General features: G+C 40.9%; 1 protein-coding gene across 6 annotated transcripts in view; it reads right to left on the bottom strand.

Moving 5' to 3' along the window:
• The window catches only part of UBAP2 (ubiquitin associated protein 2), a 195880-nt gene extending 183200 nt beyond the window's left edge, over nucleotides 1-12680 (bottom strand). The window contains exon 1 of one of the 6 annotated variants that reach the window (XM_059873405.1): nucleotides 12587-12680. The gene's annotated coding sequence lies outside the window, so the exon portion shown is untranslated. Of the gene's footprint in view, nucleotides 1-11873; nucleotides 11996-12387; nucleotides 12541-12586 lie in introns of those variants that run through there. The other 5 variants (XM_059873401.1, XM_059873402.1, XM_059873403.1 and 2 more) reach the window with 5 other exon arrangements.
• Nucleotides 12681-12903: the final 223 nt, after the last annotated feature.

Genomic DNA, 12903 nt, shown 5'->3' with positions numbered 1-12903 from the left:
TCCCCCAGCGTCACCAAACCACTCTCTCCTGGAACAACTCCCAAAGGAATTCTTTGAATAGAAACCGATACAAGCAAGAGGACTAAAAATAGCTGAGCAAGAGCAGAGACATTCTCACACTTGCAGAAACACAATCAACTGCATTAAAAAAAAAAAAAAAAAAAGGCACCTATTTAATTCATGCTAGAATTGACAATGAGGGATAAAGTAGAAAGTGCCACCACAGAAAAGTTTTGGAAGGCAGTATTAATTCAGACTTATGCCACTCATCAGATCACATTACAATACATAAAAAAAAAAAAGCAATGCTGAAATTACAAGCCACAAGTGATATAGAAAGGAATACACTCTGTAATCACTAATGCTGTATCCATAAAATGTGATAGCAGATTTCTGATTTTAGCTTCAGTTTTGGTAGCAACACCAAACAGCTCAGTATCTTCCTGTACCTGTACAGAGCCCAACCCCTGAACCAGACACCAAGGGAAGACCACCGGCACAAACCACTCCTTGTCATACATTCTTATACTCAGAAGACCAAAGAAAGCAAGGAGTCTTGCAGAAAATCACTTTTAAATAAAGCAAAATATTCCAGAACATCTTTCTATATTTTTTGTTCCAGATAATATTTCTCAAGACTAATCTTAGGCAGGAATATCCACCAAAACAAAAAAAGTTTTTTTTTCCAGTTGTTTTTTTTGTTTTTGCAGTGACATACATTGTCTCTGAATCTAAAGTTTCAGAAGGAGGAAAATAAATAATAGTTTGTAAGGCAGTGCTAACTATTTCCTTTCTTCACAATCACTGTACATCATATCTTAGTGAAAACTATCAGCCATTTGGCTCAGTTTAGCCCTTTCAAAGTTAAAAAACACTGTGAGGAGTGAAATCATTTTACAAATTTACTGTCAGGTGCTCAAAAACAAGAAACAATTAAAACAGCACCAAAACCTGAAAGCCATCAAAGATCACTTCCATTTCTCTGCCACCTCTGGATTGCTCTTTCTACAATCACAACCGTTGTTACCATTTTGTCTAGCTTTAAACCAGCAGATTTGACAAGTTTCCTCTGATACTACTCCTTATGTTAACTTGCTTCAGTCAGAAACCTTGGGTTTACCCCAAGCTTTCCCCCACCTGATTTTATTTTCCTCACAATCACAGCTTCTCAACTTGGTGTCACGTGTAAATTCAGCTATTTCATCAGTCCAGAACTCATGTGAGGTCAGGTCTATCTCATCTGCACCAAAATTATATCAAACTTTCAAAAGAGATGAAGGATTAATTATCTTTACAACCTAAAACATGCTAGAAAGAAGCAGGCAAATAAAAAGCCCTCTATGCAGAATTCAACCTAATAGCAGGAATACAGTCATCCAGGCTGTTCTCACCCTTGAAATTCAAATTAAATTACTCTCACTTCTTAGTTTCTTAAATTTTCTGAGGAAGATACCAAAGAGACAAGGTACTCACATAAAGCATCAAATTGCCTACAGTTTTACTGCACTTAATTCAGTATTTACTTTCTCTCTAAACGTAAGTGGGGTGGAGAATGACCTGTATGCTTTTTCTAAGACCCATGGCCACTGTTCCAGCTCCATCTGTACCTTCTTCTGCTAATCTAGTCTGACTTAAATGTTATTTGTGTTTGCCATCTCCAGTAGGAAGTTGTCATTCTCCTCTACCACTTCTTTCCAAGCCAAACCAGCTCACAATAAAATTCAAACAAGGGCAAGAGTAATATTGTCTTTTTAAGTTCACAAAATCTGAACAAGTATATAGAGCTTTTCTTTAAAACTCTCTTCCTATTGTTAAGCCATTAAAAAATTCCTTTTCATATTAATGTATTTCCTTATCTTCATCAAGTTAACATTCCCTTCTAACATATTTTTGTAGTCCAAGTTAGTCGAGTACAGCATAAGAATGAATCACAGTCCCCGATTCCACACAGGTATGCCAGGCTTCTATACTGTGCAAGGCAATATTAAAATGCCTAAGTAGAAAAAGTGTTTTCTAAAACATTTCAAGAAGATAGTAGTGACCTGTCCATTTTACCACTGAAAGTCTGAAAGGCCAAGCACTTTCCTGCAAGATGAAGTTACTCACTTTTGAAACAAAATGGAGCTGTACTCTATACACAGCTCCTGAAACAGCTTATTTATTCTAACTGTACACCTCACCATCAGCACACATATGAATTCTGAGCCTGCACCTGGAATACACATTGTGCTAACCAGTGTTCAACTCTACCAACAACATGGAAATATTACAGGTACCAGATACAGAGAGCATACCGCCTCTATAAAAACTTCACTAAACAAATGGTTTAACAACAACAATCTTGAAAACCATTTCAGGAGATGTGTTGTAAACATCAGTTTTCTTCAATCAAACCAGAAAGCTGTATGTATACAGAAATCAAGCAAAGCATGAGCAAGGAATAATCAAGATAAAATATTACAAGTTCTAAAAATTGCATTACAAACTTAAGTAACAGTTTTTAAAACACAGTAATAATTTTCACTCATTTACAGAGCCTTATTAAAAAAAATTCTAGCACAGCAGGGGGTTGTTAAGCACACTTGCTGAAAAAGCCAAGATGACACTATAAATAAATTCAGAAACCAATAGTAGGCAAGTTTAAAATGCAGAACAGTATGATGCCTTAAATGTGTTCTCAATTTAATACAAGACTATTTTTCAAGTTCAATGAGCACACTGTCCAAAACATGGCTTTTTGAAAACTAGTAAGAACCTGAATCAGTAGAATAAAGTAAAAATAAACATTTAAAAGGAAGAATATAACATACCTCCCCTGATCAGGGAAAAAAGTACAAGAGATAGCAGTCAGCCAAAACTGCAATCAGCAGAAAGTAAACAGCTAAAAACCCACTCACTGTCTCACCTTCGGAACACTGAAATTTGCTGTTCTGTGGGGCTTTAAGGTAGTTTTTTTGAAAGTATACAAGTCTCACCTAAGTAGGTACCATCCTTTTGGTTCCTTCAGTTTATGATGTCTAATATTAGAAAAAACATACTTACCAAGCCTGTTGCTATGCTCTAAAACTCTAAGGAAAAAGGCGTTAGAATGACCTTAGTTTTGATATTCAAAAGAACACTGCCCTGAAGTCTGAGTTTTTGAGATTTGTTGGAAGATACTGTGAGCTCACAGATACATCATAGGAATTTCTGCACAGGATCAAATGCAAGAGACTGATAGAATGGGATTAAATAGCTCTCAATACACTGCATTTAAACATTACGGAGTACAGGTACAACTGCTGAAAAAGGCAACTTAAAAAAGTAGAATTATTACTTCCACTTACTCATGAAAGTCCATTTGAAGAGTTGTAAACACTTCCAAGTAAAACATTTTGCACTCCTTTTAGATTTTATTTTGCCAAAAAAAGAAGAAAGGGAAGGAAAAAGTATGTTTATATGAATTATCTCATTCTAAGAGCCAGAGACGTAACTTCCCTTAAAACCATTCTAAAATCTCAAATCTTGTATACGGAACAAATAAAACCCAGAAAATTTCTAGCACACACAGCACCAAGAGTAAGGCCTTCTATATCTGAGATTATGTCAGACTTCCATATATATTCTAATATGCAAGTACATTTGAGAACAAAACCTTTGTTTGACTGATTTATCAGTTCCTACCAAAATCAAATGAGGAATAAAACAGAGATCAAAGAATGCAAAGACATTAAGTGAGAAGAAAAACTAGGTCAAAACCTGGTGAATCAAAAAAAAAAAAAAAAAAAAAAAATCAACCTTACAAACTAATGTCAGCACACTAAACACTGTAGTTTTATTTCAGAGCCAACTGAAATTAAATAATGTTTATCTGGAACTCACTTGTCAGCAAATATTTTACTATGACTGAAATGCAAGTCATTGAACCATTACAAGTACACTGATGTCAAACTACACTACAAACAAGTATTTCTTTAGCTGCACTCTTCTAGAGCTTTAGCAAGATATCCATTGTGTAAAAGAATTGAAAGTGTAAGTTCCAGACACATATGATAGTGTTTTGGTTAACCTTAAGTCTCTTGGAGCTGTGATGTTTTGAATTTAACACAACTGGGAAACTTTACCATCATCTTCTTCAAGACGAGCTTTTGAGGAGCCTTTTTTTTTAAACTCATCTGAAACTTAATAGAGATCCTAATATTTTTAAATTTTTTTTTTCAAGTTAAACTGAGGGGATATTTCCACTTTTGCTTTAAATTAGAAATTTGGGTGATTTAAAATATATATGTATACGTATATGTAAATGTATATATAAGACTTTTTCAAAAGAGAGATTAAGAATACATATTATAGATCAACACTTCAACAAGCTTTGATACATCCCTGAAACTTAATCCTTGGGAGGTCAATGTACACCAAGTCCTGAAAGAACTAAACATACAACTTCCTCCCAGCTGGTCTTTGAGATTTCAGGAAAGCATAGCCCCACACCTCCCCAGCTATAAACACCATACCAGTATAAAGTACAATACAGTTTTAACACCCAAACTTGCATTTAGATAAACCAGCCTAGTGTGAAGCTCCATTTTCAGGCTTTGCCATGTTTCCAGATGAATGCTTTTAGGTTTTAACTATAACAAAATCAATAAAGTTCATATATAAATTTTAGCAAAGTTTAGCAAAGTGTTTACCTATGTTTACATGAGGTTACTTCACCTGGTACGGAAATAGCTGAGATTTTTCAGGAAATGTAAGAGGTGGTAATGTTCTTATTTTATTCAACAGAACAACTAAGTGAATCTACCAAGAGAATTAACTTTCCTCAGAATTACTGAGCACCAGAAGAGATGGCTTATTCCCTTCAACATTTCTGTTTTAGAAAAGAAAAAAAATATTACCTTAAAAAAACTTTCACAGTCTTTCCAGCATATCTGTTAATATATAAGCTTCTGGGAGATACAGCAAGTTGTCAATGCTACACTACACATAGCCATAAATGCAGAACAAAAATATTTGTAGGAATACTAAAAGATGCAAAACAACCTCACAGCTTTGCAGTCATCATTACCATTAGCCACTACACACTAACAGAGCAACACCGTTTCAAAGGACTGAAACATAGTCTCAGTGTCAAAGAATTCACCAGGCAGATTTAACAGCCAAATGGGAGGTTGAGAACAGAGAACCCTTTCTCTCCCCCAAGTACTCCACCAGGGCTGATCATTCCTGGCATTATTTCATTACTCACTTTCAGTGCAATCCATCAAAGAAGGAATTTTGTTTGTTTGTTAAGACACACCTAAAGTTCTCCAGCATTACTGATTCTACTTATATGAACGAGGCTCCAAACAATTTGAACAAACAAATCAAAGTAGCAACCCATCATATCAAGAATACCAAACTCTTCCCCCTTTTTCCCCCACCGCAAACCTGTCTCGTAACTAGCCCCAAGCCACATCCTCCTGCTGCTCCTCCACAAGCAACTCACTCTGTCCTTCTCCCTTTACACACTGCATTAGAACCTGTCTGTTAAGTCAAAGAAAGTATCATCAAAAGTCCACGTTAACAACTAATCCTAACTTTTCTCCAGTACTGTGGAGCAACTGGAAAATGAAGAAGAGTTGATATATCAGCTTTTCAATCAGGGTCCATCAATAAAGGGGACCTACAACAATAAAAGCAGTTTCTGGCCCCTCACCACTCCTAAACAAAGTCCCAAGAAGAAAAATGATACTGACTCCAGTTGCTCAACTCTTCCATTTGTTTTCCCCTATATTCAGTTCCAGTTTCAAACAGCTATCTGTTTTTTTGCTGGGTGGAAAGGCCTTTAGTTACCACAGTGTGGCTCAAATGGTCAACATCACTTTGTTTTTGCCTGAAAGGCAAGATTCCTCCCTCAATATGTTTTTCTGTTCAATTTTTACTTAAGTAGTAAAATTAACTGAAATGGGATGGTTCTGTAGTTTCTTGCATTATGTTTTATCATATTTTATAGTGGGTGAGTCATTTAATAACTAATGAAACACTTGAACATCTTCTCTTGATCTGTCATTTTAATGGATTTCTTTACTGAGAACAATATAAAAGTTGTACACATTCTTGCTTTGCTCTCTCTCATGGCAAAAGTTCTCAAAAGCACTCCCCAGCAATCCACAGAATCAGCAAGGGAGCAAAGTCATACAAATATTTGAGGCAGGTTTCCTAGCAGAAACTACACCTCAGTGATGTCTCATTTTGGATGACTGTTCTACAAGAGTCATCCCAGCACTTGCCAGATTCAATAACCCTAACTATGAAAGTAATTTTAACCATCTAACTTTATTTCAACCTTTCTCTACAGTTGTGGAGGTCTTGTGGTTTTTGGGAAAAGTGTCTGGACTTGTGAGAGTACAAAAACTAGGCTGGTCCAGTTAGCTTCTAATTTAGGACTCATATAGTTCTGGAAAGTGTGGGCTTTAGTCTCATTAAAAAGCACTTTTAAAAATACTTTTGATGTACATAGCTTCACAAAATGGAGTTCAATATGCAGTAAGAAATCAGTCTAACCTCTCCTAAATGACGTATTGTACTGCAAGTCATCATTTGCAATCCATGCAATTCCTAGACAGAACATACAAAGGACCTGAGCAATTTTATCACTATCAGACAATCAAGTGTTCAACCTGTTTCTTCCCTCACAGACTGCTGAATTATTTTTTTCAACTCAGCTAGAACGAGGAGAGTCGATTAGCCCTCATTTGCAAGCACAGACATTATTCAAATTTGAAATATGCCTCTTACTGCATTTTCACAATACTTTCTCTAAACCCACCCATTTCTCAACCAACCAAGAATCATTAATTACTGTGAATACCACACCACCCATACTAAATTCAATGTTTAATGCACCTCTTTTTCAAAGGCCAGCAAGGATATATAAATTGAGTTTGCCTGAAGGACCATTGATCTGACTAGGCCGAGTAGCTGAACCCAGAGAAAAAAGCCTGGGAGGGATGTGGTGCCTCACCAACATGTCTAAGGACCTGGAGGAAAGGTACACAGCCAGGCTATTTTCAGCAGTGCCCAGTGACAGGACCAGAGCAAAAGGGCCGAAACACAGGAGGCACCCTGTGAACAACAGGGAACACTTTTGTGCCTTGAGGGCAACCAAACACTGGCACAGCACAGGTTACCCAGTGAGGTGGTGGAGTCTCCACTGGAAATATTCAAAACACATTCAGACACAGCCCTGGGAAACCTGCTGTAGATGGTGCTGCTTGAGAAAGGGGAGACTTGAACACCTCCAGAATTGCCCGTCAGCCTAGGCCAGCCCATGATGAAGTGAAGAAAAAAGGCAAGAAAGTCCTTTAACAGAAAAGCTGTTATCAAAAACATACCACAAGCTCCATCAGAGACAATTCTTAAGCTCTAGCATTTCTGCTCCAACAGTAAAATAGAGAAAATCAAGGGAATCTTCAATTAAATCAGGTAGGCTAAAAGCCACTGGAACAAAATCCAGAAACACACACTACTACATCAACAAATAAAATGGTAAACAACAAAAACTGGAGTACAGGTATGAAATTCAAATGAGTTTTATACTAGCAGTAATAACAGAGAACTATTCAAAAAAGATAATAAGCATCTTTTTCTAAGATACAAAGACGAGTTCCTGGGCATTGCTGCTAATCTGGACATCAAGAAACAGCAAAGAAACACAACAGGTTGAATATACGCATCAAAAAGTGTTTACTCAAACACTAAGGAAAAAAACAAACACTTTTAAGTACTCATTAACTTAACTTCACCAACCTCATAAGTCTATTCCAATCTTTCTCTAAAAAAAATTTCTGACAGCTACCCCTTGGCACTTAACCCGTGTTCTAAACATTCAGAAATTCATTCAGTGGCTAATAAAAGAAAGCGAAGCACAAGACCAGGAAGTGCAGTACTCTTCGCCCTCATCACACTTAGTCACCCGAAGTTAACATCACTAACTTAGGTATCCCTTATGTCACAGTCTCAAAAATGGATCACAAGTCAGTGATCTCCAGAATGCGTGACTGAAAGCTGAAATACAAGCAGACATCCATCCCTTGGGACACAATCCATCAAATGCATGGACCAGAGTTTCTTGAATACAATACACTATGTGCAGTCAAACAGCAGTGCAAGGTTTGGCACCAGGATTCCTTTCAGATTCCTGTTGCTGAAACTGTGTGTAAGACAACATAAGATTTTGAAAACCAAAGAAGAGCAGAGAAAATTCAGCAATAGCTTTCAGACTGGAAAAACATAGATAATGAAACAGTACGAAGCCAAGCACTGAGGACAAAATAGCCATGATTCAGTTAACATTTAAAAACATTTGGAACTGGAAGCAAAAATGTTTCTGAAGCCATATGCTTCATTCCATATTACTATACATCCATCACCTTCAAACCACTTAATAATACAAATGGAGTAGAAACAAATACTGTGTTTTCCTTCCTCAAAAGCAATCTCAATATGGTCTCTAAAGTACCATCCTAATTTCAGAAACACTACTTTAGTAGTAAGAAACTCAAATGAAATGTTCTAGATTAAAGCAATGCCAGATGCAACAAAACTGCACAAAGTCTTCCTCTCTCTATAGCTAACCATTAAAAATGCTCAGGAACATAGTTATAACTAGTGAATTCAAATTCTACACATTCAACCACAGGGCGGCCTAAAAGACTGAGGTAAGCATTTTCCCCCCCACATTGAATCAGTTTTAAAAAGTACAACCTGATGATTCAAATCTGGAGGTTAACAAAGTATTTGTGTTTTTGTCATTTAATTGTAGATTCACATACTGAATGATTCTGCAACACCAATTCCATTGAACCTGCATCTTCTACAGCAATATACTGTATTTCCTGTATGATATAGCAGAAAAACAAAACCATAGAGTTCACCATAGGAGAATTACTTCAGGCAAATCTTAAGTCTCAAGAAAGATCAAAGCTCTCTCAATATGGGAAACATTTCATTGTTTTTAATGCAAAATGCTACACTCAGCCAGGTTAAGAAGTCCTCCAAGCTCACCTGTTGGAAGACTGATTTAAGAACCCTGGGGAGAGAGCGGAAAAAAAGCTTGACAGTTTTACCTTCAAAAGAAGCCACAATATTGTGCAGGTTCCACAAAGAAAGCTGGACAAAAATAAATAAAATTTCAATAGCATTGAGACTACAAACAACTCCATCCAAGGGAGCTGCCCTAAGTTGTTCCCATAACCAATTTTACAGGTTTTACAATCTAAAGAGAACATAAGTAAAACAACATGCTCAGCAAAATATTTATGATGTAGTAAAAGCAGGCTGAGCAAGCCATGAGATCTTAGGCATCAGACCATACCACCTTTAAACTGACTGTCTTTAGTCGCTGTTTACTCCTTGAAGCATTGAGAAGTAATGGGGAGAGAAAGGCTGAGGGTACCACACCTGTGGAAGGAAGAGCCTTGCAGGAGCCCCAGGCAGATGGGGAGTTCCAACAGACTCCCAGTGCAGATGGCCAAAATCAAAGAGTGTGGACTTTCATGTTAGAGCAAAACAGACAAACCCTTTGTACAGTTTTTCTAAAATATAAACCTGAAGTAATTGCAAAGAAGGCATTTCACAACCTTTCATCCCAGCTCTCACTTTAATGAAATGTAACTTGTTTAGGGAAGTTATATGAAAAACAGTGCAAGTCCAAACTAGGTCTTTTCTGAAAAGCTCAGAGGACGCAATGGGCTACAAGTAAAACAGACTGTATGAGAAATAAACCTAAAATTCACCAAAAGCTCTAGCAGAATAACATTGCAGTGCATATCATTTTCATTTCCTCTAGCACCTTCCATTCAATAATTCTGAAGTCTACAAACACAACACAGTTTCTCTAATCTGTATTTACAAAGGGGACAAGTCACTTGGCTTCTCCTTCAGCAAGCTCATACAGGGCTGCTGGAAAGGACTGAACTTGGGTGTTCAGAGTCCTGCCCCAGTGCTTCAACCAAATAGGAAACAAAGATAAATAAAAAGATTCATAACACGTCTGAAATTTTACTCCTAGTCTTTCATGAAGCACCTATTCTAAGTACCGGTACTAAACGTGACTGAAACTGCATGTAAGCATTACTACTAATAGTAAGATTCTCAGCGATGATTATTAATAGAGCATTAACAGTATATAACACATACACCTTTTAAACATGGTTCACCAGCATGTTACTCCGCTATGACCAATATCAATAGGACAACACCAGCAACAAACATAAAATGTACCAAAAAATGGCATTTTACAAGGAAATAATCACCTAAAATAGAAGTTTATGGAAGAAATATAGAGCATCAACGATCTACTTCTAGGTTCTAGAACTGCAGCTTCAAAAAAACAGAAGAGCCAAACAAAAAAAGAGTTTAAAAATAACAGCTTCTGGTAACAGACAAGATTATTTTGTTGGTTTTCCCCCTAGCTTCCTCAGATATTAGTGGTGAGTCTGTAGCTTCCATGTACCCTCAAACGATCAAACCCTTCTGTAAGTCATTGCACCAGGAGCTTTATGGAGGATGGGCCAAAACAACTGAAACAGTCTAAAGTTCAGAAACACCAAGCTTTTTTTACTATAGACAGTTTTCAAAATCAACAGACTGATAAAACTACAAATTGAACAAAGTAGAACAGAGCTTGTCCAATTCCCACTCCTGCCTACCTCCAAGATTACCAAGATTATTGAGGTAATAAAAACAGAAGTCAGCTCATGTTTGGGAGTCACAAAACATCACTAATCCTGCAAAGTGATTTAGCCTTGCTTGCTTTCAAGTTACCTAGTGTAAGGTTAAAAATAAATTCTTTAAATAAGTTAGGTCAAACGACTGCAGAGAGATTTGGTCCAGGTATAAATACTGAGTCAGCCAGGTAGGAATCCAAACCCAGATTCCATTAGAGAAAGTGATACAACCAAGGGAATTGCTAAAAGGGCCTGGTAAATATTAAAGAAGCAAAAGCCAGGAGGCTGAGTCGCTACCATTTTTTGTGAAGGGCTCTGTTTCAATGGCAAGCACTGCTCCCCCTCCCTTCCCTTCCCTCACATCCATCTCCAATTTCTCCACTTGGAAAAAACCAGCTGCTCTCAGGCCAGGACAGCCCCTCCACTCCCCTTCTACAGCTTTCCTTCACAAAGCTCTGCAGCAAATCCCGAGTTTCTGTTCCACAAGACATCCTGCTCCTCTGAACACAACCAGAGGTGCTCTGCACATCCACACTCCTGGTGCTAGCACACTTACAAGAGAGAAGCTTCAAACCAGTCCACCCTGCTCCCAGGTGGCACCCAACAGCACTGCAGACATTCTAGCACAAGCTTTTAAACCTATTCCACATCAGAGTTCAGACCCTTGTCATTAGACTCAAACATGCAGCAGGTTCTTTCTACATCCAGCTTCTTGCACAGGAATGCCTAGCAGTTCACTTCCCTGCTGCAATTTTCTTCAGCAACAGGAGAAAACGCAGAAGAGGGTTCTGTTGTTTTTAAAGGCGACATAAGTCAGCCCTGCCGTGACACCCAATTCCAAGCAATCACACACAGCCGATGGCAAGGAAGGACTAAATTGGAGAGCGTTAATAGAGGAAACGGTTCATTCATCGTCATGTCCTCAAGTAACCCACTGTAGCTGCTGAAATGTTATTGTCTCGAGGTGTGACCCCCCCCACCACCAGCGAGGGAATTGCCGGAAAGGGGATGAGCAACGACAACATGGAAGTAAAGCCCTGCAAAAGTCATAGATCGATACTTCATCATCCACTTGTTCACTTCTCGAGCTGCCACCTCCCGTCTGGCCTGACTCCTGCCGCCAGCCCCACTCCTCCAGCTGGTCCCGCTTTCCCGACATGCCGCCGAGTCAGAGGCACCAACCCGCCAGAGGGAAATCCTCGCTGTAGGAGACCAGCACCTCCAAAATAAGATGAGAGCCCCTCCTCGAAGGCGGACACGGTAGAGGAACCCCTCCCGCGGATGTCAGGGGGTACAGACGGAACCCACTTCTCCCGGGGCCAAGCGGGCACCCCCTCCTCAGCCAGGTGGGCGCTGCCCGCACCCGCGGCCCTGCTGAGCGGGAGAGAAGGGGGGCGGAGGGGCGGGGGGGGGGACGGCGATCTAGGCCAGGGCGAAGCTTCCCCGGGGCGGCCGCCACAAAAAGTAGGGCAAAGCCGCGTCCCCCCGTCCAACCCGTCGGCGGGCGGGCCGGGGCTGGGCGGCCCGGGCGGACACCGACCGACCCGCGGACCGAGGGACCACCGGGCGGACAAAGCGGGGCCGGGCCCGCGGGGCCTCGGGGGCGGCTGAGGGGGGGAGCGGCCGCGCACGGGTACCGTTGGCCGGGACGGGGGCGGGTGAGGAGGGCCCCGCGCGCCCCCCGCACGCGCGGTACCTGCCCAGTGCGCTCACAAAGCGGCGGCGGCGGTGCCCGCGACCGTCACGTGACCTCCCCCTTCCTCCTCCTTCTCCTCCTCCTCCTCCTCCTCCACGCGCGCGCGGGGTCGTTTCCCCTCCCCACGTGACGTGACGTGACGTGAGGCGACGCGACGCGACGAGCTCGTGCGCAGCCCCGCCCCGCGCCCCTCACGCACCGCCCGCGCGCGCCCATTCACCGGCGCCTTCTTCCGCCTCTGCCTCCCGCCCCCTCCCGGTGAACACGTGAGCAGCGCGCGCTGGGGGGAAAGACCGCCTCTTCCTTTCGCCTTCACGTGACCGGGGACCCGCCCCTCCCTCGGCGCGCGCGGGGCGGGTGGAAGGGGCGGGGCAGCGGAGCCCCGCCCCAGAGGCGTGTGAGGGACCCCCTGAGGGCCCGGCTGAGGGTCCCCTCACTCCCGGGGCCGAGTGAGGAATCCCCTGAAGGACCCCAGTAAAGGACACCCAGAGGTGCCCTCGGGAGGGGCCGCGGGAA

This window comes from Haemorhous mexicanus, chromosome Z, assembly GCF_027477595.1.
Source record: "Haemorhous mexicanus isolate bHaeMex1 chromosome Z, bHaeMex1.pri, whole genome shotgun sequence".
NCBI classification, from domain to species: Eukaryota; Metazoa; Chordata; class Aves; order Passeriformes; family Fringillidae; genus Haemorhous; species Haemorhous mexicanus.
Note: the sequence above shows the minus strand (reverse complement) of the source record. Positions and strands in the feature narration are given on the sequence as shown.